The sequence below is a fragment of the Prionailurus viverrinus genome, chromosome B1, assembly GCF_022837055.1.
Source record: "Prionailurus viverrinus isolate Anna chromosome B1, UM_Priviv_1.0, whole genome shotgun sequence".
NCBI classification, from domain to species: Eukaryota; Metazoa; Chordata; class Mammalia; order Carnivora; family Felidae; genus Prionailurus; species Prionailurus viverrinus.
Window position 1 is genome coordinate 157,021,427 of NC_062564.1, and position 27,813 is coordinate 157,049,239.

Consider the following 27,813-nt stretch of genomic DNA (forward strand, 5'->3'; position numbering starts at 1 on the left):
TATAAGGAGTATCCACTCCAAAGAAATTATGTGCTGCTTGTCAGAAAAATTTAAAGTTATGGAGATACAGAGAAAGAGAGAAAAGAGTCAAATATTTTCTTCAAGCAACTAGTTGTAACTTTTTGACTTATATTAGCAGACTCGGTTGCCAGTTACCATGGTAGTTAAACCATACTCAAAGTTTTGACAGATTCCTGGAAAGTTAAAACAGATTCTATGTTTAAACATAAAAAAGTTGAAACTGGTAGACTTTTAAGGACTATAATTTATGTATTAATCCACAACAATTAATTATTGACCTTTGAAATACTAAAGAAAGGAACTAGAGGTAATTTTTCTTCAGTAAATTATATCAATCCAAGGATAAAAAAAAATGAAGCTTAAATTGGGCAACAAATGGCAATATTTGTAATAGTTGTGATTCGTTTTGGTAAGTTCTAAAGTGATTTTTTTGTTGTAATATACATAGCTTTAAATAATTAACTCATTTTTTTGTGATTTCTCCTAGTCTGTCAAGCAGTTAGCAATTTCAAGACTTTTGACCTTAATATATACCACAAAAGATTTTGGTTTTGAGAGAATAACTGGTGCAAAGGCCAAGTCTATGTTTCTCATTATGGTGGACAAATCTCTCCCAGAGGCCCCAGCCTATCTTTTCAGAGTTTACCACGTAACTCACTCTGTACACTTCAGAAACAACAACGTACAGATCATTATCTGTCTACTTCTTATGCCTCTTGGATCTGAATTTCTGTTTATAATCTCACCTGGTTTTGAGTTTCCCCATTCTTACTACCACCTCATGACATCATTGAAAATGAGGTTGAAAACAGTATCAGCAAAGTGAAAATAACATTTAAAATACAGTAACAGTTTTATCACTCCTCATAATATCAAGAATGTGGAGTAAACACAAAATGAAACAAACAACTCATGCTTTGTGTGATGCACAAAAACTAAAGTTCTCTGAAATCTTTCCTAATTTGCAAAATGGGCGTAATGTGACTGAATCTGATGGGCTATTTTAACATTGGGATAAGTATGTAAATCAAGTCTATTCCTTAGTATATTATAAAACTTGGAGTTTTAGGAAATTGGGGATTTGTCAGGTTTTTTATTTTCAACCATGTATCTTATCCAATAGCAAAGCAAGTTGATTCTCGTTTCAGAATATACCTTTGAAATTATTTCTCAGTACCTTCCCCAATATTACTCTAGTCAAAATAACACAGTGAGAGACTTCTAACTCTATGCCCTCTTGCCCTTTACACCACTCCCATAATACTTAAAAAAAAAAAGGAAAGTTGGTTTACATTATTCAACTTTTCAAAGACCTGCAGTGATTTCTTTCTACTTTTAATAAAAAGCAGTGTAAATATTCCTTTTCAGGCTACATTAGGTTCCTAGCTTACTAGCTAATCTCAAAAACAAACCAAAACAAGAAAACCCAGAACTCCAAACCAAAACCAAAAACCAACCAAACAACAGAAACAACATCCACCTCAGGGCTTTTTCATTGTCATCTCTGAATGAAACATTCTATGCAGATATCCCAGTGGCTTATTGCCTCAACTTGTTGAGGTATTTATACAAATATTACCTCCACAACAGTTTTTTGATTATCCAAACTAAAATGATAATCCCTCTCACTTTTTAATTTTATTCCCACTGCTTATTTTTTCTCCATGGCACTTAATGCTACCTACCATTATGTTATCTATTTATTTATTTATTTTTAATTTTTTCCCCAACTCTAGAATCTAGGCTCTCAAAGGGCATTAGGCTCATTTTGTTTTCTAATAATCAGTAATATGTGGTATATAGTAAGTACTCAATACTTAGGGAAGTAATAGAAAAACATGATTTAATGAATAGACTATAACTAAGAGCTATCAGTACAACAAAAATATAATACAAATTACCTTATATACACCTCCAAACAATGAGGTGGACATTGAATATATTTTAGATTTTATAGATAAAAATTGAGACCAAAAAAGCTTAAATTACTTGCCCAATATCTAAAATTACTCGTTCAATATCTTCTATCAAGTAGTTTTTTCAAACGTAGCTCTTTTGTCTCTCAAAGATCCTTTATCATTATCAAGAATACCACTTTTCTTTGGAGAGTAGAGATGGAGCATGAGCTGATCAGTGATTTTTAGAGCAGGTTTCACATTAGAATTACCTGGGGAACTTAACTACTGAAGGTTAGACATCATTTCAAGACAACTGAATCAGAATATTGAGAGTAGGGCCTGGGCATTATATGGTTCTAATTCTGACACCCTAGGTGTATTAAATCCAAACTTCTATTTGTAATGTCAAATCTAGTTGGTAGTTGATTTTTTCTTTCTCTTTTGTCTTTGTGTCATTGAAAAACAAACAAAAAACATTAGGGCAAATATTAAGTAAATTCATAAAATTAAATCAGACACACACAAAAAGTACTTTTTATGTCATTGATAAAGGTAAAAAGAAAGCTTTGCAGAATTGTAAAAGCAAAATAAATTCAAAATAACACCTCAATGTGATACTCCTACATGGACCCTCAAAGGATAAATGAAAGACCAGTTTGAATCTATTAAAAGCCTTAAGTATATATATATACCCTATCACCCACAATTTTTTCTTTCTTTTTAAAAATTTATGTCTTATAAAAAATATAGACAGTTCACGAGTTTGTGTGGGGGCATGCTAATCTTCTCCATATCCTTCCAATTTTAGTATATGTACTGGTGAAGGGAGCACCCACAATTTTCTCAAAATTATCCTATAGAAATGCTCACACAAATGTGCAAAATATATATGTAATATTTATTTCAGCATTTTTATAATCTAAATCAATATAAACAAACATGGATAAGGAATAAAAGGACATTGTCTAGGTAGGAAAAAAGGACAAAAGAGCATCATCTTCCATCTCTGACACATATTCACAAAACACCTTTAGATATAGAAAACTATTATTTCACAGGGATGTTTTAACATTGCAGTTTTGATTGACTACCTTCACTAGAAAAGTGACATGAGAGAAGGGCTCTGTCCTGTGCTGAGGTGCCAAGTTTTTGTTTTTGTTTCAATTAAAATATATGTGATGTATGACCTTGTATACATTTAAGGTGTACAACATGTTGACCTGAGACATTTACATAGTGTCATATGATTGTTAATGTAGCAATAATTAGTATTTCAGTCACATCTTGATTTTTTTTCTTTTCAGTCATTGGAAATATTGAGATTTAGTCCCAGCAAGTCTAATGATTATAATTCAAAATTGTAGTCTGTTTTCACTACTAATGCATTAGGTCTGTAGAATTTCTTTACTCATTGCAAGTTCGTTTCCTTAAGCAACATCTCTCCAATTCTGTCACACACCCAAGACCCTGGTAACCTCATTTCAATTTCTGTTCTTACAAGTTTAGCTTTTTTAGGCCTCATTTATAAGTAATATCAGATAGTATTTGTCTTTCTCTGTTCCACTCATCTCACTTCTCATAAGGTCTTCAGGATCCATCTATGTTGGCACAAATGGCTGGATCTCCATTCTCATGGCTAAAAAATATTCCATTGTGGATATATATAGCACAATTCTTTATCCATTCACACAGTGATGGGTCCTTAGGTTTTTTCCACATCTTGGTTATGGTGAATAAGTCTGAAATCAACAAAGAAGGTGTATATATCCCTTTCATGTCCTGTTTTCATTTTCTTTTCATGTATAACCAGAAGTGAAATTGCTAGATTGCATGATAGTTTCTTTTTTTTCTTAATGTTTTGAGGAATCTCCATATTTTTTTCCATAATGGCTGTACCAGTTTACATTCCCATAGTGCACAAGCAAAAAGTTCCCTTTTTGTCCATCCTCACTTCATGCTATCTTGAGTATAGCCATTCTAACAGTGTAACATAATGTTTCACTGTGATTTTGATTGGCGTTTTCCTGGTGATTAGTGAATTTGAGCACCTTTTCATGTACCTGTTGGTCATTTGGGGAAAAAAATGTTTAGGTCTTCTGCCCATTTTTTTCATCAGGTTTTTGTTTTTGTTTTATGTTATTGAGTTGTATGAGTTCTTTATATATTTTGGATATTAATCCCTTAACTGATACATGGTTTCCAAATATTTTCTCCCACTTCATAGGTTGCCATTTCATTATGTTGATCATATCTTTTGATGTGCAGAAGCTTTTTATTTATTGTAGTCCCATTTGTTGATATTTGCTTTTGTTGTGTGTGCTTTTAGTGTCATATCCAAAAAAACGATTGCCAAGACTAATGCCAAGGAGCCTCTTTTCTGTGCTTGCTTCTAGGCATTTTATGGTGTCATATCTTATGTTTAAGTCTTTCGTTCGTTTTGAGTTAATTTTTATGAGTAGTGTAAGATAAGGATTCAAATTTATTTTCTGCATGTGCTAGTCTTCTCAGCACCATTTGTTGAAGAGACTATCCTTTCCCCATTGGTTGATCTTATCTCTCTTGTCATATATTAGTTGACATTATATATGGGAGTTTAATTCTGGATCTCTCTTCTGTTCCATTGACTTACATGTCTATTTTTATGCCAGTACCATATTGTTTTAATTAGTATAGCTTTGTGGCATAGTTTGAAATTAGAAAGTGTGATGCCTCCTGGTTTGTTATTCTTTCTCAGAATTACTTTGGGTATTGAGGGTCTTTGGTTATTCCATACCCATGTGAGGATTGGTTGTTCTATCTCTGTGAAGAGCGTTGTTGGAATTCGTGTTTGAGTTGTAGATGGCTTTGGGTAGTATGAGCATTTTAACAATATTAATTCTTTAGATACATGAACATGGAATGTCCTTTCATTTGTTTGTGTTGTCTTTGATTTATTTCAAAAAATCTTGTAGTTTTTGTCATAGAGAGCATTTTCTTTCTTGGTTAAATTTATTCCTAAGTATTTAATTGTTTTTGATGCTATAATGAAAAAAAAGTTCCTTTTTCAGATATTATTAACATAGAGAATTGCAAATGATTTCTGTATGTTGATTTTATATACTGTAACTCTATAAAATTCATCGATTAGATCTACCAGGTTTTGGCTTAGACTTTGGATTTTCTATGTAAAAGTCATATTATCCTCAAATAATGACAATTTTGCCCCAATTCCTCTAGCTAGTTTTCTAGTACTTTACTGAATAAAAGTGTTGAGAGTGGGAATCCTTGTCTTGGACCTTGATCACAGAGGAAAAGCTTTCAATTTTTTACCATTGTATATGCTGTGGGTTTGTCACATATGGCTTTTATTATGTTGAATTATGTTCCTTCTAATAACCAATTTGTTCCTGTTTTTTTTAATCATGAAAGGATGTTGTATTTTATTACATGCATTTTTTGTACCTATTGAGATGATCATGTGATTTTTATCTTTCTATTGATATGATGTATCACATTTATTAATTTTTTATATGTGAATCCTCCTTGCATCCCAGGGATAAATTCCATGAGGTCATAGTATATAATCCTTTTAATGTGTGGGTTTGCTAATACTTTGAGAATTTTCATGTCTCTATCCATCAAGAATACTAGTCTATAGTTTTCTTATACTGTCCTTATCTTTCTTTGTTATCAGGGTAAGCTGGTCTGATAGAATGAGTTTGGAAGTATTTCTTTTTCAATTTTGGGAGGAGAGTTTGAAAATTATTAGTGTTAATTCTTCTTTAAATGTTTGATAGCTGTTGTGAAGCTGTCTGGCCCTGCAGTTCTGGGCTCTGATGTTTCAATTACCAATTCAGTCTTTTAACTTATTATTGGTCTGTTCAGATTTTCTATCTCTTCCTGATGTAATCTTGGTATATCGTGCATTTCTAGGAATTTATGTCTAATTTGTTGGCATATGATTATTCACAGTAGATTCTTATCATCCTATAGATTTCTCATTACAGCATGTCTCCTCTTTCCAATTTTATGTGTTTGAATCTTCTTCTTCTTCTTTTTTTTTTAGTTTGTTAAAGGATCATCAATTTTATCTTTTTGAAAAATCAGCCCGTAGTTTCATTGATACTTTATTTTGTTTTTCTTATTTCTCCCTCTTTACTTCCATTTGGATCTTTATTATTTCCTTCTTTCTGCTAACTTTGGACTTAAATTGTTCTCCCCACCTCCCCCACTTCCTTGAGGGGTAAAGCTGGGGTATTCATTTGGGATCTTTCTAATTTCTTAATATAAACATTTATAGCTTAAACTCTTCTCTCAAAACTCTTACAACATCACTTTTTCAGATATTTGATTTTTTTTAATTTTTTATTTGACCCATTGGTTTTTCAGATGTGTAATGTTCAGTTTCCACATATTTATAGATTTTCCAGCTTTTCTCTTGCTGTTCATTTCTAGTTTCATACTGTTGTGTTCATAATGAGTTATTGGTTTGATTCAATATTCTTAAATTTACTAAGACTTGTTTTGTATCCTATCATATAATCTATCCTAAAGAATATTTTTTTTGCCCTTAAAAAGAATGTGTATTTTGCTGCTGTTGCATGGAATGTTCTGTAAATATCTAAGCCCATTTTGTCTAAAGTATGATTCAATCCAGCATTTCCTTGTTGTTTTGCTGGGTGATCTATCCATTGCTGAGGTCGCTTCTTCTTCTTATTGTCTATTTTTCCTTTATATCTGTTAGCATTTGCTTAATACACTTACGTGCTCTGATGTTGGGTATGTATATATTAACAGTTATTATATCCTGATGTATTGATTCATTTATCATTATGTAATGACCTCCTTTGTCTCTTGCTGCTATTTTTGGTGTAAAGTCTAGTAAAGTCTATTTTGTTTAAGTATGACTACCTCTTTTGGTTCCATTTGCATGGAATATCTTCTTCTATTCCTTCACTTAGAAACTATGTGTGTCTTTAAAGCTGAAATGAGTCTCTTGTAGGTAGCATATATTGGGCCCTTTTTTTCTTAATTCATCTAGTTACTCTGTGCCTTTTGATTGGTGAATTCAATACATTTACTTTAGAATAATTATTGATATGTAAGGACTTACTAATGCCATCTTATTAATTTCTGATTATTTTGTATTTCCATTGTTTCTTTTTCCTCTGTCTTTGCCTACTTGTGTAAATTGGTTATTTTTTGTGGAGGTGTGTTCTACTTTGTTTCTTTGTCTTTTGTGGCTCTACTCTCAGTTTTTGCTCTCTGGTTACCTTGTGGATTGCATAAAACATTTTATAGATAAAACAGTCCATTTTAGTCTGGTAGCAACATATCTTCAAACAGCTATAAAGATGCCACCCTTTTACTTCTCCCTTTTATATTATTTATGTTACAGTTCACCTATTTTATGTTGTACATTCATTAATAATTTATACTATCTATAGTTATTTTTACTACTCTTTAACTTTTATACTATTGTTGAGCAATTAACATGCCATCCAAATATAGTGTTACAGTTTTTTGACTGTCTATTCACCTTATTGTGCACTTTCACATATTTACGTGTCAGTGATTAGTGTCTTTTCATTTCAGCTTAAAAAACACCTTTCAGCATTTCTTGCAAGGCAGGTCCAGTGTTGGCAACTTTTTTTTCCTCTATCGGAGGGAATAATTGAGAAGGTGTGACTATTCCTTAACCTCTGAGCTGGACCTGGGCAATTGGAAGCTCCTTATCTCCCCTGTCCTTAGAATGTATGCTCTGCCCGCTGTTCCCACAGAGGGAACCATTTTTCAAGGACACACCCTTGAGAGAGCATTATGTTTGGAGACCCTCTGGATGGTATATGTGACTGAACTCAGTTAAGGCTTCTATATAAACTTAAAAGATTCTGGTAGGCAGGTGTGCAGATCTACTCATCTTGCAGACACCTAAGACACATAAGTTTCCTTGCATATTAAATCTGTCACCTACCAATCTGGAGTGGTTTGCATTTCTTAAGTCTCTCCCTCTGTGTACAGGAACCAGTTTGCAAACCAACATCTTTGAACATTTTGAATATGTCATTCTACTCTCTCCTAGCGGGTAGAGTTTCTGCGGAGAAATCTGCTGATAGACTAATTGGGTTCCTTTGTAGGTTACTTTCTTTTTTTCTTCCCCTGGCTGCCTTTAAGATTCTTTCTTTAAAATTGATTTTTGACAGTTTCATTGTAATGTCTCTTGGGGAAGATGTTTTTGCATCAAAATAATGAGGTGCTCTTTAGCTTAGAGGACTTGTATGTACAAGTGCTTCCCCCAGATTTGGGATGTACTATCTATTATTTCTTTAAATTATGTCTTCTCCCTCTCTTCTTTTTCTGGAATTCCAATTATTGTGATATGTTCTTTTTGATTGAATCTGATAGTATTCATAGGCTTTTAAAAATCTTAGTTCCCGTTCTTCTTTTGACTGAATTGTCTTTATTCCTATACTCCAAGTCATTTATTCTTTCTTCCATCTGGTCTGCCTTGATACAGATGCAATCTTTCTCATTCTCCATTTCATTCATTGATTTTTTTCTGCTCCAGTATCCATATGGCTCTTTCTTACCATTTCAATCTCTTTGATAATGAATGGTTTCTATTCATTAATTTTATTCCTGATTTCATTGAATTGTTTTTCTGAGTTTTCATGTAGCTTTTTGAATTTTTTTCATAACCACTATTTTGAATTCTTTATTAGTCTGTGTATGTGTTTGCGATCCATGTTGAATTATCATATTCTTTTTGTGATACCATATTTTCTTGATTTTTAAATATTGTTTGTCACTATGTGCTCTGGCTTTTGCATTTGAAATAGATATTTTCTTTTTTTTTTAAAGATTTTAAAAAATGTTCTTATTTATTTTTGAGACAGAGAGAGACAGAGCATGAGCAGGGGAGGGGCAGAGAGAGAGGGAGACACAGAATCCGAAGCAGGCTCCAGGCTCTGAGCTGTCAGCACAGAGCCTGACGCGGGGCTCGAACTCACACACTGTGAGGTCATGACCTGAGCCAAAGTTGGATGCTCAACCAACTGAGCCACCCAGGCGCCCCTGGAATAGATATTTTCTTGAATAAACTTTTGTTTTGTTTCTTATAATTCATCAGGCTGGCTATAAGAATCCTTTCTTTTGTATTCCAAAAGGTAGCACTATAGCTCAGGTTTGTGGCTTCTTCCTTGGCCACTGATCATTGCTTATTTTCTGAATAAGCTCCCTGTCTACCAACACTCCCTCTCCTGAATGCATTGGGTAGAATACATAAGGAGCTGTCCCCAGAGTGTAGGGAGATGTGCATTTATTATGTGGAACTTTAGGAGTGCCAACAGACCTGGTGAGGAGATCTTCTAGTGGGGCATTCCCAGAGGTTTGTGAGCAGACTTCCTGTTGAAGTCTTGAAGCAGACAGCAGAAAATGGGTTCCTTTAATATCCTTTGATACTTTTCTCTACTTCTTTCTCTTTATTCTCCTATCCCCCAATTACAGTGGTTGCTCTTCAGAAATCAGGGTGTTGCTAAAGAGAAATGTTTTTTTTTTTCCCAGCCACAATCCACACAACTTGGATAACCAAGCAGTTACCAATTCACTTTCCACCTCCTCTATGGGAGAGGTTGCTGCTACCTGCCAAACAACTTCGTCCTTGAAATGTCACCCTGGGCAAGGGTAGCTCTGGAGAGTTCATCTCTCTCCTCTGTATCCAGACTTTTTTTTTTTTTTTTTCATCACACCAGTGTCATGTTGGAATCTCTTCTCAGGCAATATGAACTTCTAAAATTTCTCTTTCACCTATGGGTGTCTGTCCAGGTTTTTTTCCCCTGATTGCTGCAAGTAGGGGTGGGGCAGGTTTGTCAACTCCCTTGGGTCCACAGCCCTTACTGAGGTCTTATTTATTTTCAGATTCACAGGTGAGCAAGACTACTGTTAAGTCCCTTAGTGTAATTTGCTGAGGCAGTTTTGTTCAGTTATGGTAATTGTTAACAAAAAAAGGGGAGAGAAAAAAGGAATGACTTACGATTCCATGACGCTAAAGTCACTCTTTGTGAAGTACCATGTTTAACAGTCTCACTTTGGTTATGTTGGTACCATTCTTCTGGCTTGATGAAATAAGACTGAAAGCAGTATCATGAAATATTCTGAATTCCTAGCCAAAGAATTAGTTCAATTCCAGTTGCCTATTCCAAATTGTTGGGAAAAAAAAAGATTCTAAGTAGAAAGCAGAAAACAAAGAAAGTAAAAGGACAAGATATTGTAATCTCTTATTAAGAAATGTAGTCTAAAGATCTCACTGAGATCTGACTCCAGAGCAATGTTTTGTTTGGTTATGTGTTTGTGGGTAGGCTAGTGAATGGATACTTAAATTGGCAGTTGAGTGAGTATTTAAAATAAAGATAAAGGGGTTGAAGGAAAAGACTGTTCAGATTATGTTAAGAATGAGACACAGGGGTGCCTGCGTGGCTCAGTTAGTTAAGCATCTGACTCTTGATTTTGTCTCAGTGTAGAGCCTGCTTGATATTCTCTCTCCCTCTCTGTTCATTCCCCCTCTCAAAATAAATAAACATTAAAAAATGACAGACACATAAACAAATGAACATAGAAAACTTAAAGGAACAAAATAATAATAAGCAAACATTCATGCTTAAAGCAACAGGATCAACATTTGTATCTGATAAAGTATTTGAGAAAGAAAGAAATCGACAACACAAAGAGGGTTATTTTATGATAATAAATGGAATAGTCTATACTGGAGATATTAGTGGTCAGTGTGCTAAATGACATATCAAAGCATGTTAAGTAAAAACTCTTAACACTACAAAAAAGAAGTGATTATATACACTAGCAGTAGGGGCCTGACTACCAGCATTCCTGCAACATAAAACAAGTAGACAAAAAAAAATTATAGTTTTAAATAGCATCTTGTAGGCTTTAGTCAAGTGTGGCATGGCTGTCCAAAATGGAAGCTATTCTACTGCAAGTTTATATGGTTACACATTCTTATCAACACTTGTTATTGTCAACCTTTAATTTTTGGTATTTGGGAGTGTGTAGGAGTATCACACTGAGGTTTAGAAACTTTATTTTTCATTTCTCTCATGATTGACACTGAACACTAGTCATATAATTATTAGCTATTTGGGAATATTCTTTTTGGAAGTTTTTGTTCAAGTATTTCACCCACTTTTAATTTAGTGTTTTCTTTTCCTGACTGATTTGTAAGAATTCTTTATGTTTTCTAGATGTGAGTTATTTAGAAACAAACATACACATTAAAGGAACTGGAGAGTAAATAGATAACAGAGACAGCAAAAGAACTTCAGAATATAAAGAAAAAAATCCATTTGAGGAGATAGAGAATTAGACTTTCACCCATAAATGACTTACACATTATAAAATGGAATCAAAACAGGAAAGAGCAATTTGAAAAAAAATAGTGAAAATCAAGCATTTAGTAATAGTTTTGAATGAAGATGCATTAGTTTTGAATAAAAATGCACTAGATGAAATAGAAACAAATTCAAGAAAAGATAGAAAAATTAAATGATCAATTCAGAATATTATATGTTCAAGTTTTAAGAGTTCTAGAAAATGAGATCATGGAAAATTGGTAAAAATCTTTTTGAATTGTAGAAAGTAGAGCCTGGGGAGAAGATTCTAAATGTTTTCAGGAAGAAAAAAAAACTGGTTCATATAAATTATCATGAACCTGATACTAGAAATTCTCAGCTGCTATATCTAGAAATTAGAAATACAGGGAGCATCAGTGTCAGAATTATGGGGAAAATATTACCTAACCAAAATATCAATCAATACTTCCATAGTCAAAGAATGTAAATATTAACCAACAATTTAACATAATTTTGTCATATATTTATGTAGATATTTATATATACACATTTGAAGAATGCAAAGAAGAGTACTGAGGGAGTGTTTGTAAGAGAGCTAATTTGTCTCTACCATTAAGGAAACAAATGACATTTTAAAACTGAGCAATCCTTGAGGCACCTGGGTGGCTCAGTTGGTGAACTGTCACAGACTCTTGGTTTTGGCTCAGGTGGTGATCTCACAGTTTTGTGAGCTTGAGCCCTGTGTCTGGCTCTGTGCTGGCAGCATGGAACCTGTTTCTCTCTTTCTCTCCCTCCCTCTCGCTGCCCCTCCCTCCCTCCTTCTCTCTCAAAATAAAAAAAATAAACTTTAAAAGAATTCATAAAAAAATAAAATTGAGCAATCCTCAACATCAGCATATTGTTTAGATTGTATAAATATTAGGCAATTAAGATAGCTGACAATTGAAAGTGGTTGTTGAATTGTATAGGGTTAGATTACTGGGGATCTAGTGCCCTAAATTTCACCCAAAATAATTTGGAGCTACATATATATTTGGTGGGAAAATCACCCACTGAAATATCAATAGGGAAATATTTACTAGAGGCTTTGTATAGCAGGTCTCATTAACTTAGATATTTGCATATTTTTTGTACCTGAATCTAATTAGTATTTATACAAAAAGTGATTGGTACCAGAAATGAAGACTGAGGAAATTGCAATGAGTGATAGGTATATTAATATTGGGAACATCGTTCTGACTAATGTCCTTTTGCAATACTTAAGGGAATTGGAAAAATGAAGAATGTGAGTAATTAAAGTCATTTCTCAGATAAATCTAGAAGACTGCAGAACTCACATAAATGGAAAGATTCCTTTGAGTTTGCTGTTGCAAGCTAAGAAATAGCCCTACTAATTATTATAAATAAGAGAGACTGTGAGGAGATAATATAATGATTTATGGGCTTTCCTAATAATTTGGCAGAAACATGACCCAAATGCAGAACACTCATTTACAGGCCTTGGGTTCATGAGATTTGATAATTTTTGATACCAAAGAGTTAAATGGATAAACTTCAAGAGACTTCTTAGAAAATATCTGATGTTTGATATGTAATCCTGAGCTATCCTGTGACAAAGAAAAAAGTTTTTATTTTAATGGAGGAATACTGTTTTTGTTTGTTTGTTTGTTTCAGCTTAATAAATTCTGTTCAGTAAATTAGATTCTTAAATATGTGCTTATATACTGGGCATCAAATAGTTCTTTAATAAAGCAGACATTAATATTCTTCATTTTTTCCCCCTTCCTTATTAGTTGCCATATTGAGCACCTCCTGGATGGCGAGAATTGTGCTAGTGTTTTAAAATAACTAAAAATATCACAACAACTCAAGGAGTTTCAGGAATATTCTGCACATGAGGAAATATTTGTTTGGAGATATTAAATAAATTGTTCGATATCACAACACTAGCAAAGGGAAAAATATAGCAAATGTATTATTTTTCTATTACATCATGCTGTATCATTTTAAACATATATATCTTTTTAGTCAACAAGTGTTCATTGAGTGCTTAGTGCCTATCATGCTCTATTCTTGACAATGAGAGAGAAATAAAATGCAGTCCCTTTCTTTATGATTCTCATAGTCTAGTGAGAGAGTATTTGCATAAATATGTATTTGTGGAAGCATGAAAATTTTGCTTTGGCTTTAGTATTCCTTTTTGGGAATTCTATACAAGTTGAGAAAATGAATTAAGAGCAGAATGCCACTATAAAATATCATGAGGAAGAAAGATTCCAAAACATCTATGATAAATCATCTGATACAAAAGATAGTAAGAAGAAAATTTAAATTAGAGAAAAATGATGTACTAAAAAACATATTTTGTTTTCACTTATCAAACTTGAAACTTTTTCCACAAGTGATTTAGAAATATTTTTTTCTGATGTTTTTAAGCCTATCAAGTCAAATATTTTGAACAAAATCTTATTGAACTGAGTGCAGTAGAATGTCAATCATTTTCTGTGGATGAATTTCAAAGAATTTTTAGTTTAACCCAAGCTATAAATTCCAAGTAACAGAACTCTATCTTTGAAACTGGTACAGAAACACTAGTTCTTGATTCACATTCTGCTGTATGTACCAACAAAGTGTGAGAAATATTATTGAATTGGTATTTTTCTTATTTTCCTAATAACAAATTTAGACATAAAGATACAACCATACATATGTTTTAAGTTTTATTATGCTGAGTTGTGAAGTATTTAATTCTTCTCGTTTACTTGGTAAGAAACTTTTAGGTCTCACATAGCTAACAACTGCGTGAATCTGATTGATGAACTATTTATCGAATGGAAAATCAGTGAAACAAATGTCATACAACTGTGACTGACAATGAAGTAAATGTGGTAAAACCTAGGAGTGACATGTAAATAAACAGATGATGAGTATTTTTTCACATTCTTCAATTGTATGTTAGAGTAATTATAACACATTCTCATGTAACAAAAGTACTGCCCTTAAGCAGGAAAATACTTAGCACTACTTAATCCAGACACATTTATAAGATATAAAATAGATGATGGAACTGCTTTGTCAGATATCAGATGTTCAAACAAGATGGAATAGAAGTGATCACATTTTTTAACGAAGAGTGAATTAAAGATTTAACACCATACTCTGCCAATAACAATGCCAACTTTCAAGACAGCTTGCTTATAGAGAACATAGTTTATTTGTTGGAATCTGCTAAAGAAATAACCAAATGAGTGTGACTTGAGACCAAAAGTATTTCTTACATTCTGTCTGCTATAAGGAGTGTCCCAAAAGTTTGCTTCACAGAACATGCTAAATTAATGTGCATGGAATGAAAGCTGAGATGCATGTGGGAATTTGGAGGTTTGTTATATTGAAACCAATTAAATTTCTCCATTGCTATATTTTTAGATCCAAGATTAAAAGAAATTTTATCTCAGGCAGTAAGTGTAAAACAACAGCTAAGCAAAAATATTCCTGATAAAATAATATGTGAAGACATTTTTAAGTCTTCTGAAAATAGGCAGAATCTTCTTTAAGCAGTGCAAACAACACCAATTTGAGATATTGACTTGATGAAATTACAGGAATTGAAGAGCTGATAAATCTCTACCTAGATGATAAAAGACTTTCAAAGTTAGTGGCAAACATTATCATCAACAGTATACTACATTGACAGAATTATCCCCAAAACAATTGCACACCTACCAACCACACTGAAAGTGAGTGAAGTTTTCCAAATTAAAATTTCAAACTATTTGAATTGAAATTTACATGGTTAGGAGTGAAATTATAATTATCACTTAGGGAAATTTGAAAAAATTTTAAAGTCTCATCACTTCATTCTATGATGGTATTAGTTGGCCTCCCCTAAATATTGATTTTAACATTCAACTATTTGGCACTCAGTCAAAAAGTGTATTGAGGGCATATCTATAATTTCAATGTGGTACACTAATCTGCATTAGTGTATTTATTACTAAAATTATCGGGTAATAAATAGAGTGGGCAGTGGATTCTGTGGTAGGAAATCAAGAAAAGCTCTATACCAGTGTTTTGAATAACAGTTTCTCAAACAGCAGTCACTTTTATAATAGTATTGAGAAAGAAACAAAGAATAGTGATAACCAATTTGACATAAAATTAAGAGTTACTACAGTTATATTTACAACTGTAATAAAACTGTATTATTTTTGTATAGGTATCATTATGTCTTCTGTGTTGATTGTACAACCAGTCAAATATGTGTTATAAAATGTGCATATTTAGTATAATATATGTAATGCATTGCATTTGAATATTTATGTGAATGTTTAGTTTTACCATTAAAGGAAAGAGGACAGTTTTATTTATACCAATTGTGAATTATCAAAGATTATATACATACTTTCATATTCTGGGAAATACTAATAGTTTTTTCTTTTTAGGCTCAAGAAATAAGTTTGCCTCTCCTGTGATCATTGGAATTTATGAGAGTTGTCAGGGTCTACGAATTAAAACTAGGTAAAATAGTACTGTTATAGTTTCTCTTTATTAAAGGAGAAATTTCTAGTTGTTTTCCTCTATAGACAGGGCAGATAGAATAAGGGGGAAAAAAAAGAAAGATGAATATAATTTTTACCAGTTGACTTCCAGTTCTAATCACACAGTCCTCTCTAGTATGAAAATAGGCAGAAAGAAGACTGGAATCAGCATTCCATACCCCATCCAAAGGAAGCCAATGGGGCTTCTGCTCTCGACTGGTACAAGGAAATGTTCAGGTAGTGTTAGCACTGGTGAAACAGTGTAGAGGTCCATTATATGATTTGCTACCTAAAGTGACTTTAGAGTGTCATTCAGAGAAAACAACTTGTGTGGCTCTAACCTAGTTCTTCCAGTGTGAAGTTCTGTTTTTGTAGTTTTTATTTATCCTTTAAAATTCTAGCATAATTAACATAGTGTTAAATTAGTTTTCAGGTGTAAAATATAATGATTCAACAGCTCTCTAAAATATTTGGCACACATCGTAAGGATACTATGATTTTTTTTTAAGTTTGTTGATTAGTTTTTTAAGATTTTATTTTAATTCCACTTAGTTAACATAGAATATTATTAGTGTTATTAGTTCCAGGCATACAATACAGTGATTCGACACCCTGTACTCATCATGACAAGGGCACTCCTTCATCCCCATCACCTGTTTCTTTTCTTTTTTTTTTTTTCCCCATCACCTGTTTAATCCATCACCCTACCCCCTTCCCCTCTGGTAAACATCAGTTCTCAGTAAATAAGAGTGTGATTCTTGAATTGTGTCTCTTTCACTCTGTTATTTTTTTCCCCTTTGCTATTTGTTTTGTTCTTTTAAGTTCCACATATGAGTGAAATCATGTGGTATTTGTCTTTCTCTGACTTTTTACACCTAGCATTATGTCTTTGTAAATGGCAAGATTTTGTTTTTATGGCTGGATAATATTCCATTGTATATATAGTGGAATATATATATATATATATATATATATATATATATATATATATAGCACACCTACCTATAGATACACACACACACACACACACACACACACATACATACATACACCCCATCTTCTTTATCCATTCATCAGTCAATAGACTCTTGGCTAGTGTCGATAATGTTGCTATAAACACAGGGTGCACATATCCCTTGAAATTAGTGTTTTTGTATTTTTGGGTAAATACTCAGTAGTAGTATTGCTGGATCATTAGGTAGTTGTATTTGTAATTTTCTGAGGAGCTTCAGTACCATTTTCCAGAGTGTCTGCACCAGTTTGCATTCCCACCAACAGTGTAAGATGACTCCTTTTTCTCCGTATCCTCATCAACACCTGTGGTTTCTTGATTTTACCCATTCTGACAGGTGTGAGGTGCTATATCATTGTGGTTTTGATTTGCATTTTCCTTATGATAAGTGATTTTGAGCATCTTTTCATGTGTCTGTTGGCCATTTGGATGTCTTCTTTGGAAAAATGTCTGTTCATGACTTCTGCACATTTTTTAGTGAGTGTTGAGCTTTATAAACTCTTTGTATGTTTTGGATACTAACTCTTCATAGGATAGGTTATTTGCAAATATCTTCTCCCATAAGTTGTCTTTAGTTTTGTTGATTGTTTTCCTCCCTGTGCAGAAGCTTTTTATTTTTAAATAGTCCCAATACTTTATTTTTTCTTTTGTTTCCCTTGCTTCAAGAGACATATCTAGAAAGAAGTTACTATAGCAAATGTCAAATTACTGCCTGTGTTCTCTTATAGGACTTTTATGGTGTTAGGCCTCACATTTAGGTATTTAATCCATTTTGAGTTTATTCTTGTGATGGTGTGAGAAAGTGGTCAAGTGTCATTCTTTTGCATATTGCTGTTGAGTTTTCCAAATTCCATTTGTTAAAGAGACTGTCTCTTTCCTATTGGATTTCTTTCCTGCTTTGTTGAAGATTAATTGACCTTGTAGTTGTGGAATTCTTTTTTAATATTCTGTTCTATTGATGTACGGGTCTATTTACTTGTTTTACTATGGGTACTTACCAGTACTCTATTTACATACTTTACTATGGGTACTTACCAGTACCATACTGTTTGATTATTATAGCTTTGTAATATACCTTAAAGTCCAGAATTGTGATGCCTTCAGCTTTGTTCTTTTTCAAGATAGCTGTGTCTACTCAGGGTCTTTTGTGGTTCCATACAAATTTGAGGATTGTTTATTCTAGCTCTGTGAAAAATGCTGGTGGTATTTTGCCAAGGATTGCATTAAATCTGTAGGTTGCTTTGGGTGCTATAGACATTTTTTAAAAATTTAATGTTTATTTACTTTTGAGAGATAGACACAGACAGAGTGTGAGTGAGGGAGGGGCAGAGAGAGAGAGAGGGAGACATAGAATCCAAAGCAGGCTCCAGGCTCTGAACTGTCAGCAGAGAGCCTGACGTGGGGCTCGAACTCACAAACTGCGAGATCATGACCTGAGCCAGTCACACGCATAACTGACTGAGCCACCCAGATGCCCCAGACGTTTTAACAATATTCTTACAATCCATAAACATGGAATGTCTCTCCATTCATTAGTGTCATCTTCAATTTCTTTCATCAAGATACTATAGTTTTCAAAGTAGAGGTCTTTCACCTCTGTGATTAGATTTTTCCTAGGGATTTGTTATTTTGGGTCTAATTATAAATGGGATTGTTTTCTTAATTTCTCTTTCTACTTCATTATTGGTATATAAAATGCAACATATTACTGTACATTATATTTGTATCCTGAAACTTTACTGAATTCATTTATCAGTTCTAGCAGTTTTTTGGTGGGGTCTATAGGGTTTTCTATATACAGTATCATATCATCTGGAAATAGTGAAAGTTTTACTTTTTATTTATTTATTTGGTTGCTTTTTATTTCCTTTTGTTGTTTCATTGCTGTGGCTAGGATTTCTAGTACTATGTTGAATAAAAGTGTTGAGGATAGACATCCTTGTCTTATTTATGATTTTAGGGGAAATGCTCTCAGTTTTTCCCCATTAAGGATTATTTTACTTAAGGGTTTTTCATATATGGATTTTAGAATGTTGAGGTATGTTCCCTTTAAACCTGTCTATTTTTTTTATATATGAAATTTATTGTCAAATTGGTTTCCATACAACACCCAGTGCTCATCCCAAAAGGTGCCCTCCTCAATACCCATCACCCACCCTCCCCTCCCTCCCACCCCCATCAACCCTCAATTTGTTCTCACTTTTTAACAGTCTCTTATGCTTTGGCTGTCTCCCATTCTAACCTCTTTTTTTTTCTTTTTCTTTCCCCTCCCCCATGGGTTCCTGTTAAGTTTATCAGGATCCACATAAGAGTGAAAGCATATGGTATCTGTCTTTCTCTGTATGGCTTATTTCACTTAGCATCACACTCTCCAGTTCCATCCACGTTGCTACAAAAGGCCATATTTCATTCTTTCTCATTGCCAGGTAGTACTCCATTGTGTATATAAACCACAATTTCTTTATCCATTCATCAGTTGATGGACATTTATTTAGGCTCTTTCCATAATTTGGCTATTGTTGAGAGTGCTGCTATGAACATTGGGGTACAAGTGGCCCTATGCATCAGTACTCCTGTATCCCTTGGATAAAATCCTAGCAGTGCTATTGCTGGGTCATAGGGTAGGTCTATTTTTAATTTTCTGAGGAACCTCCACACTATTTTCCAGAGTGGCTGCACCAGTTTGCATTCCCACCAACAGTGCAAGAGGGTTCCCATTTCTCCACATCCTCTCCAGCATCTATAGTCTCCTGATTTGTTCATTTTAGCCACTCTGACTGGCGTGAGGTGATACCTGAGTGTGGTTTTGATTTGTATTTCCCTGATAAGGAGGGACGCTGAACATCTTTTCATGTGCCTGTTGGCCATCCGGATGTCTTCTTTAGAGAAGTGTCTATTCATGTTTTCTGCCCATTTCTTCACTGGGTTATTTGTTATTCGGGTGTGGAGTTTGGTGAGCTCTTTATAGATTTTGGATACTAGCCCTTTGTCCGATATGTCATTTGCAAATATCTTTTCCCATTCCGTTGGTTGCCTTTTAGTTTTGTTGGTTGTTTCCTTTGCTGTGCAGAAGCTTTTTATCTTCATAAGGTCCCAGTAATTCACTTTTGCTTTTAATTCCCTTGCCTTTGGGGATGTGTCGAGTAAGAGATTGCTACGGCTGAGGTCAGAGAGGTCTTTTCCTGCTTCCTCCTCTAAGGTTTTGATGGTTTCCTGTCTCACATTTAGGTCCTTTATCCATTTTGAGTTTATTTTTGTGAATGGTGTGAGAAAGTGGTCTAGTGTCAACCTTCTGCATGTTGCTGTCCAGTTCTCCCAGCACCATTTGTTAAAGAGGCTGTCTTTTTTCCATTGGATGTTCTTTCCTGCTTTGTCAAAGATGAGTTGGCCATACGTTTGTGGGTCTAGTTCTGGGGTTTCTATTCTATTCCATTGCTCTATGTGTCTGTTTTTATGCCAATACCATGCTGTCTTGAGGATGACAGCTTTGTAGTAGAGGCTAAAGTCTGGGATTATGATGCCTCCTGCTTTGGTCTTCTTGTTCAAAATTACTTTGGCTATTCGGGGCCTTTTGTGGTTCCATATGAATTTTAGGATTGCTTGTTCTAGTTTCAAGAAGAATGCTGGTGCAATTTTGATTGGGATTGCATTGAATGTGTAGATAGCTTTGGGTAGTATTGACATTTTGACAATATTTATTCTTCTAATCCATGAGCAGGGAATGTCTTTCCATTTTTTAAATCTTCTTCAATTACCTTCATAAGCTTTCTATGGTTTTCAGCATACAGATCCTTTACATCTTTGGTTAGATTTATCCCTAGGTATTTTATGCTTCTTGGTGCAATTGTGAATGGGATCAGTTTCTTTATTTGTCTTTCTGTTGCTTCATTGTTAGTGTATAAGAATGCAACTGATTTCTGTACATTGATTTTGTATCCTGCAACTTTGCTGAATTCATGTATCAGTTCTAGCAGACTTTTGGTGGAGTCTATCGGATTTTCCATGTATAATATCATGTCATCTGCAAAAAGCGAAAGCTTGACTTCATCTTTGCCAATTTTGATGCCTTTGATTTCCTTTTGTTGTCTGATTGCTGATGCTAGAACTTCCAGCACTATGTTAAACAGCAGCGGTGAGAGTGGGCATCCCTGTCGTGTTCCTGATCTCAGGGAAAAAGCTCTCAGTTTTTCCCCGTTGAGGATGATGTTAGCTGTGGGCTTTTCATAAATGGCTTTTATGATCTTTAAGTATGTTCCTTCTATCCCGACTTTCGCAAGGATTTTTATTAAGAAAAGGTGCTGGATTTTGTCAAAGGCCTTTTCTGCATCGATTGACAGGATCATATGGTTCTTCTCTTTTTTGTTGTTAATGTGATGTATCACGTTGATTGATTTGCGAATGTTGAACCAGCCCTGCATCCCAGGAATGAATCCCACTTGATCATGGTGAATAATTGTTTTTTTATGCCGTTGAATTCGATTTGCTAGTATCTTCTTGAGAATTTTTGCATCCATATTCATCAGGGATATTGGCCTGTAGTTCTCTTTTTTTACTGGGTCTCTGTCTGGTTTAGGAATCAAAGTAATACTGGCTTCATAGAATGAGTCTGGAAGTTTTCCTTCCCTTTCTATTTCTTGGAATAGCTTGAGAAGGATAGGTATTATCTCTGCTTTAAACATCTGGTAGAACTCCCCTGGGAAGCCATCTGGTCCTGGACTCTTATTTGTTGGGAGATTTTTGATAACCGATTCAATTTTTTCACTGGTTATGGGTCTGTTCAAGCTTTCTATTTCCTCCTGATTGAGTTTTGGAAGAGTGTGGGTGTTCAGGAATTTGTCCATTTCTTCCAGGTTGTCCAATTTGTTGGCATATAATTTTTCATAGTATTCCCTGATAATTGTTTGTATCTCTGAGGGATTGGTTGTAATCATTCCATTTTCATTCATGATTTTATCTATTTGGGTCATCTCCCTTTTCTTTTTGAGAAGCCTGGCTAGAGGTTTGTCAATTTTGTTTATTTTTGCAAAAAACCAACTCTTGGTTTCGTTGATCTGCTCTACAGTTTTTTTAGATTCTATATTGTTTATTTCTGCTCTGATCTTTATTATTTCTCTTCTTCTGCTGGGTTTAGGCTGTCTTTGCTGTTCTGCTTCTATTTCCTTTAGGTGTGCTGTTAGATTTGTATTTGGGATTTTTCTTGTTTCTTGAGATAGGCCTGGATTGCAATGTATTTTCCTCTCAGGACTGCCTTCACTGCGTCCCAAAGCGTTTGGATTGTTGTATTTTCATTTTCGTTTGTTTCCGTATATTTTTTAATTTCTTCTCTAATTGCCTGGTTGACCCACTCATTCGTTAGTAGGGTGTTCTTTAACCTCCATGCTTTTGGAGGTTTTCCAGACTTTTTCCTGTGGTTGATTTCAAGCTTCATAGCATTGTGGTCTGAAAGTATGCATGGTATAATTTCAATTCTGGTAAACTTATGAAGGGCTGTTTTGTGACCCAGTATATGATCTATCTTGGAGAATGTTGCATGTGCACTCGAGAAGAAAGTATATTCTGTTGCTTTGGGATGCAGAGTTCTAAATATATCTGTCAAGTCCATCTGATCCAATGTCTCATTCAGGGCCCTTGTGTCTTTATTGACCATGTGTCTAGATGATCTATCCATTTCTGTATGTGGGGTGTTAAAGTCCCCTGCAATTATCACATTCTTATCAATAAGGTTGCTTATGTATATGAGTAATTGTTTTATATATTTGGGGGCTCCGGTATTCGGCGCATAGACATTTATAATTGTTAGCTCTTCCTGATGGATAGACCCTGTAACTATTATATAATGTCCTTCTTCATCTCTTGTTACAGCCTTTAATTTAAAGTCTAGTTTGTCTGATATAAGTATGGGTACTCCAGCTTTCTTTTGGCTTCCAGTAGCATGATAAATAGTTCTCCATCCCCTCACTCTCAATCTAAAGGTGTCCTCAGGTCTAAAATGAGTCTCTTGTAGACAGCAAATAGATGGGTCTTGTTTTTTTATCCATTCTGATACCCTATGCCTTTTGGTTGGCGAATTAAATCCATTTACATTCAGTGTTATTATAGAAAGATACGGGTTTAGAGTCATTGTGATGTCTGTATGTTTTATGCTTGTAGTGATGTCTCTGATACTTTGTCTCACAGGGTCCCCCTTAGGATCTCTTGTAGGGCTGGTTTAGTGGTGACAAATTCCTTCAGTTTTTGTTTGTTTGGGAAGACCTTTATCTCTCCTTCTATTCTAAATGACAGACTTGCTGGATAAAGGATTCTCGGCTGCATATTTTTTCTGTCTAGCACCCTGAAAATCTCGTGCCAATTCTTTCTGGCCTGCCAAGTTTCAAAAGAGAGATCAGTCACGAGTCTTATAGGTCTCCCTTTATATGTGAGGGCACGTTTACCCTTTGCTGCTTTCAGAATTTTCTCTTTATCCTTGTATTTTGCCAGTTTCACTATGATATGTCGTGCAGAAGATCGTTTCAAGTTACGTCTGAAGGAAGTTCTCTGTGCCTCTTGGATTTCAATGCCTTTTTCCTTCCCCAGTTCAGGGAAGTTCTCAGCTATGATTTCTTCAAGTACCCCTTCAGCACCTTTCCCTCTCTCTTCCTCCTCTGGGATACCAATTATGCATATATTATTTCTTTTTAGTGTATCACTTAGTTCTCTAATTTTCCCCTCATACTCCTGGATTTTTTTATCTCTCTTATCTCAGCTTCCTCTTTTTCCATAACTTTATCTTCTAGTTCACCTATTCTCTCCTCTGCCTCTTCAAGCCAAGCCGTGGTGGTTTCCATTTTGTTATGCATTTCATTTAAAGCGTTTTTCAGCTCCTCGTGACTGTTCCTTAGTCCCTTGATCTCTGTAGCAAGAGATTCTCTGCTGTCCTGTATACTGTTTTCAAGCCCAGTGATTAATTTTATGACTATTATTCTAAATTCACTTTCTGTTATATTATTTAAATCCTTTTTGATCAGCTCATTAGCTGTTGTTATTTCCTGGAGATTCTTCTGAGGGGAATTCTTCCGCTTGGTCATTTTGGATAGTCCCTGGCATGGTGAGGACCTGCAGGGCACTTCTCCTGTGCTGTGGTGTATAACTGGAGTTGGTGGGCGGAGCTGCAGTCAGACCTGATGTCTGCCCCCTGCCCATCGCTGGGGCCACAGTCAGACTGGTGTGTGCCTTCTCTTCCCCTCTCCTAGGGGCGGGATTCACTGTGGGGTGGCGTGGCCTGTCTGGGCTACTTGCACACTACCAGGCTTGTGATGCTGGGGATCTGGCGTATTAGCTGGGGTGGGTAGACAAGGTGCACAGGGGCAGGAGGGGCAGGCTTAGCTCGCTTCTCCTTAGGTGATCCACTTCAGGAGGGGCCCTGTGGCAGCGGGAGGGAGTCAGATACGCTGCCGGAGGTTTGGCTCCGCAGAAGCGCAGAGTTGGGTGTTTGCTCGGAGCGAGCAAGTTCCCTGGCAGGAACTGGTTCTCTTTGGGATTTTGGTTGGGGGATGGGCGGGGGAGATGGCGCTGCCGAGCGCCTTTGTTCCCCGCCAAACTGAGCTCTGTTGTCAGGGGGCTCAGCAGCTCTCCCTCCCTTTGTCCTCCAGCCTTCGCACTTTCTGAGCAGAGCTGTTAACTTTTGACCTCCCAGACGCTAAGTTGTGCTTGCTGTGGGAACACAGTCCGTCAGGCCCCTCCGCTTTTGCAAGCCAGACTCTGCTTGGCTGGTGAGCCGCCCCTCCGCCCCGGCTCCCTCCCGCCAGTCCGTGGAGCGCGCACCTCCTCGCCGCCCTTCCTACCCTCTTCTGTGGGCCTCTCGTCTGCGCTTGGCTCCGGCGACTCCGTTCTGCTAATCCTCTGGCGGTTTTCTGGGTTATTTAGGCAGGTGTAGGTGGAATCTAAGTGATCAGCAGGACGCGCGGTGAGCCCAGCGTCCTCCTACGCCGCCATCTTCAGCTGCCTAAACCTGTCTATTTTGTTGAGGGTTTTTATCATGAATGGATGTTATACTTTGTCAGAAGCGTTTTCTACATCTATTGAAATGATCGTATGGTTCTTATCCTTTCTTTTATTGATGTGACATATCACATTGATTGATTTTCAAATACTGAACCACCCTATAACAGAAGAATAAATCCCACCTGATCATGGTGAATTATTTTTCAATGTATTGTTCAAGTCAGTTTGCTAATATTCTGTTCAGAATATTTGTATCTGTGTTCATTAGGGATATTAGCCTGTACTTTTTTAGTGGTATCTTTGTCTGGTTTTGGTATCAGGATATTGTTGGCCTCATAGAATGAATTTGGAAGTGTTCCCTCTTTTCTATTCTTTTCCAATAGTTTGAGAAGAATAGGTATTAACTCTTCTTTAAATGTTTAGTAGAATTCACCTGTGAAGTCATTTGATACTGGACTTTTGTTTGTTGGGAGTGCTTTGATAACTGATTCAATCTCCTTGCTGGTAATCAGTCTATTCAAATTTTTTATTTTTTCCTGTTTCAGTTTTGGTATTTTCTATTTTTCCAGGCATTATCCATTTATTTTAGGTTGTTCAATTTGTTGGCATATAGTATTTCATAATATTCTATTATAATTGTATTTGTGTGGCGTCAGTGTTATCTCATTTGAGTCCTTTCTATATTTTGTCTTGATAAATCTGGGTAGAGGTTTATCAAATTTTTTGTTATATTTTGTTTCAAAGAGATGGCTTCTAGTTTCATTGATCTGTCCTATTTTTGTTGTTGTTGTTTTCTTTTTTGTTTGTTTCTATACCATTTATTTCTGCTCAAATCTTTATAATTTTCTTCCTTCTGGTGTTTTTAGGTTTTTTTTTGTTCTTTTTCTAGTTCCTTTAGGTGTAAGGTTAGGTTGTTTATTTGAGCTTTTTCTTGTTTCTTGTGGTAGGCCTGCATTGCTATAAACTTCCATCTTAGAACTGCTTTTGCTGTATCCCAGAGGTTTTGGAGTGTTGTGTTTTCATTTTGATTTGTCTTATATCTTCTTTTATTTCCTGGTTGGCCCATTCATTGTTTAGTAGCATGCCATTTAACCTCCATGTATTTGTGATCTTTCTAGATTCATTCTTGTGGTTGAGTTCTAGTTTCATAGTGTTGTGGTCAGAAAATATGCATGTTATGATTTTTATTTACTTAAATTTGTCAAGATTTGTTTTGTGGACTATTATGTGATCTATTCTGGAGAGTGGCCCATGTCCATTTGAAAAAAAATGTTTATTCTACTTCTTTAGAATGGAATTTTCTGAATATATATGTTAAAACCATTCTTCCCAGTGTGTCAATGAAAGCCATTTTTTTCTTGTTGATGTTCTGTTTAGATGATCTGCCCATTGATGTATGTGGGGTGTTAAAATCTACTATTATTGTATCATGATCAATTAGTTCCTTTATGTGTTTATTAATTTTTAATTTTTAAAATTTTTTAGCTTATATATTTGAGTTTTTTCTTCATTTAACTTAAAAACTATAGTTGAATATTGAAAATTATAACAAATAGTGAGCTATGATTATAATCCTTTACTCATTCACCACTACATATAAAATGCCAGCAGTGGTATTCACTGGCCTCATTAAGAGGTCTGACACTGAACACCACCCCTAGAATGATGTTCATCATCTTCATATGATTTTCCATTGTGATGGCACTTCCTTTCTTGATTTGGATCATAGTTCACCAGTTCCACCTTCTCCGTTTCATCGATCTCTTTTACTTCCTTCATCTCGAGTAGGAGTTTTTCCAGATAAGGGAGTTTATCAGGAGACAGAGTTATTCTCAGGAAAGTTTACCTTAAATTGCATGATTAGGCAACCCTTTTCATATGGTCTATGATAAATTGGCATTCCTTCATTTAGCATATCCTTGATGTTTCCATACTCGAAAGTCTGACCAGGATGAGAGGTGGTGAGGATGGTTCAGTTGTCAAGAGTAGATATTGGCTTTTGAAAGTCACACAGTGTTTCAACCAGTTGTATATCCATACACATGAAAAGGTCTTCTTGCTCAATAAAAACATCATGGTCCATCCGGTCTAAAATAATGATAATATTCCTTGGTTCCCGTGCTTCTTCTTGGTCTCCTTCACTATGGAATGTTATCTTCTGGCCATCTTTCATGCCTTTGTTAATAGGAATTTCTAAATCTTCTCTTGAACTGCAGCTTTTTTTTTTCCTTCCACTGCAGCTTTTACATCTATCTTTACAAGTGATCCATTCTCGATGGCCTGGTACTCCATGAACACAGATTGGATTTCCTGAACCATTCCAGGTCCTATTTGTTGAATTCTTATTTGCATTCCAGTACTTTGGTAATTGGGACAACATCATTACCACCTCAGTCCTCACATTTGTCCCAAATCATGTTCTTTTGCAGAGCTAGTTTTCTTGTTGCACCATTATATAAATATAAGGTTATTGAGAATGATATACAACATTTTTACCTCTCCTTTCTCTCTGCATCCTTCCTCCTCCTCCAAAAAATGTATTAAAGTTCTCCATGGGGGAGCCAAAACTACCACCAGCTCCACCTTCTTTAATTACCTGTTCTCCTCCTTTGTCATTTAATTCCCTTTTCTTTGCATCAAACAGCACTTCATAAGCTTGAATCTCTTTAAACTTCTTTCCATCATTTGGATTTTTATCAGGGTGGTACATCAAGGCCAGTTTCCTGTAAGCCTTTTTTAATTCTTCCTAGGTGGCATTGGGTTTGACTCCCAAAAACATCACACTAAGTGGTTTCTTTCACCATTTTCTACAGCTGGTGAGTGGGCTGAGGCCAGTGTGGGGGAGGAGGAAGGATGCAGACAACTCTGGCAGCCACCACTCTTCCCCTTCTCCCTGAACATTCTGCGAAGTTCCCTGTTAATAATTGTTTAATGTATTTGAGTGCTTCTATGTTGGTGCATAAATATTTACAATGCTTATATCATCTGTTGGATTGTCCCCTTTATTATTATAGAGTGTCTTT

The 27,813-nt window shown here is 35.2% G+C and overlaps 2 pseudogenes; both read right to left on the bottom strand.

The window, feature by feature from the left end:
* Positions 1-2,658: 2,658 nt before the first annotated feature.
* LOC125165062 (uncharacterized) lies at positions 2,659-2,751 on the bottom strand (annotated as a pseudogene).
* A 23,668-nt stretch (positions 2,752-26,419) lies between these two features.
* Positions 26,420-27,594, bottom strand: LOC125164505 (dnaJ homolog subfamily A member 1-like; annotated as a pseudogene).
* Between the last annotated feature and the right edge of the window lie 219 nt (positions 27,595-27,813).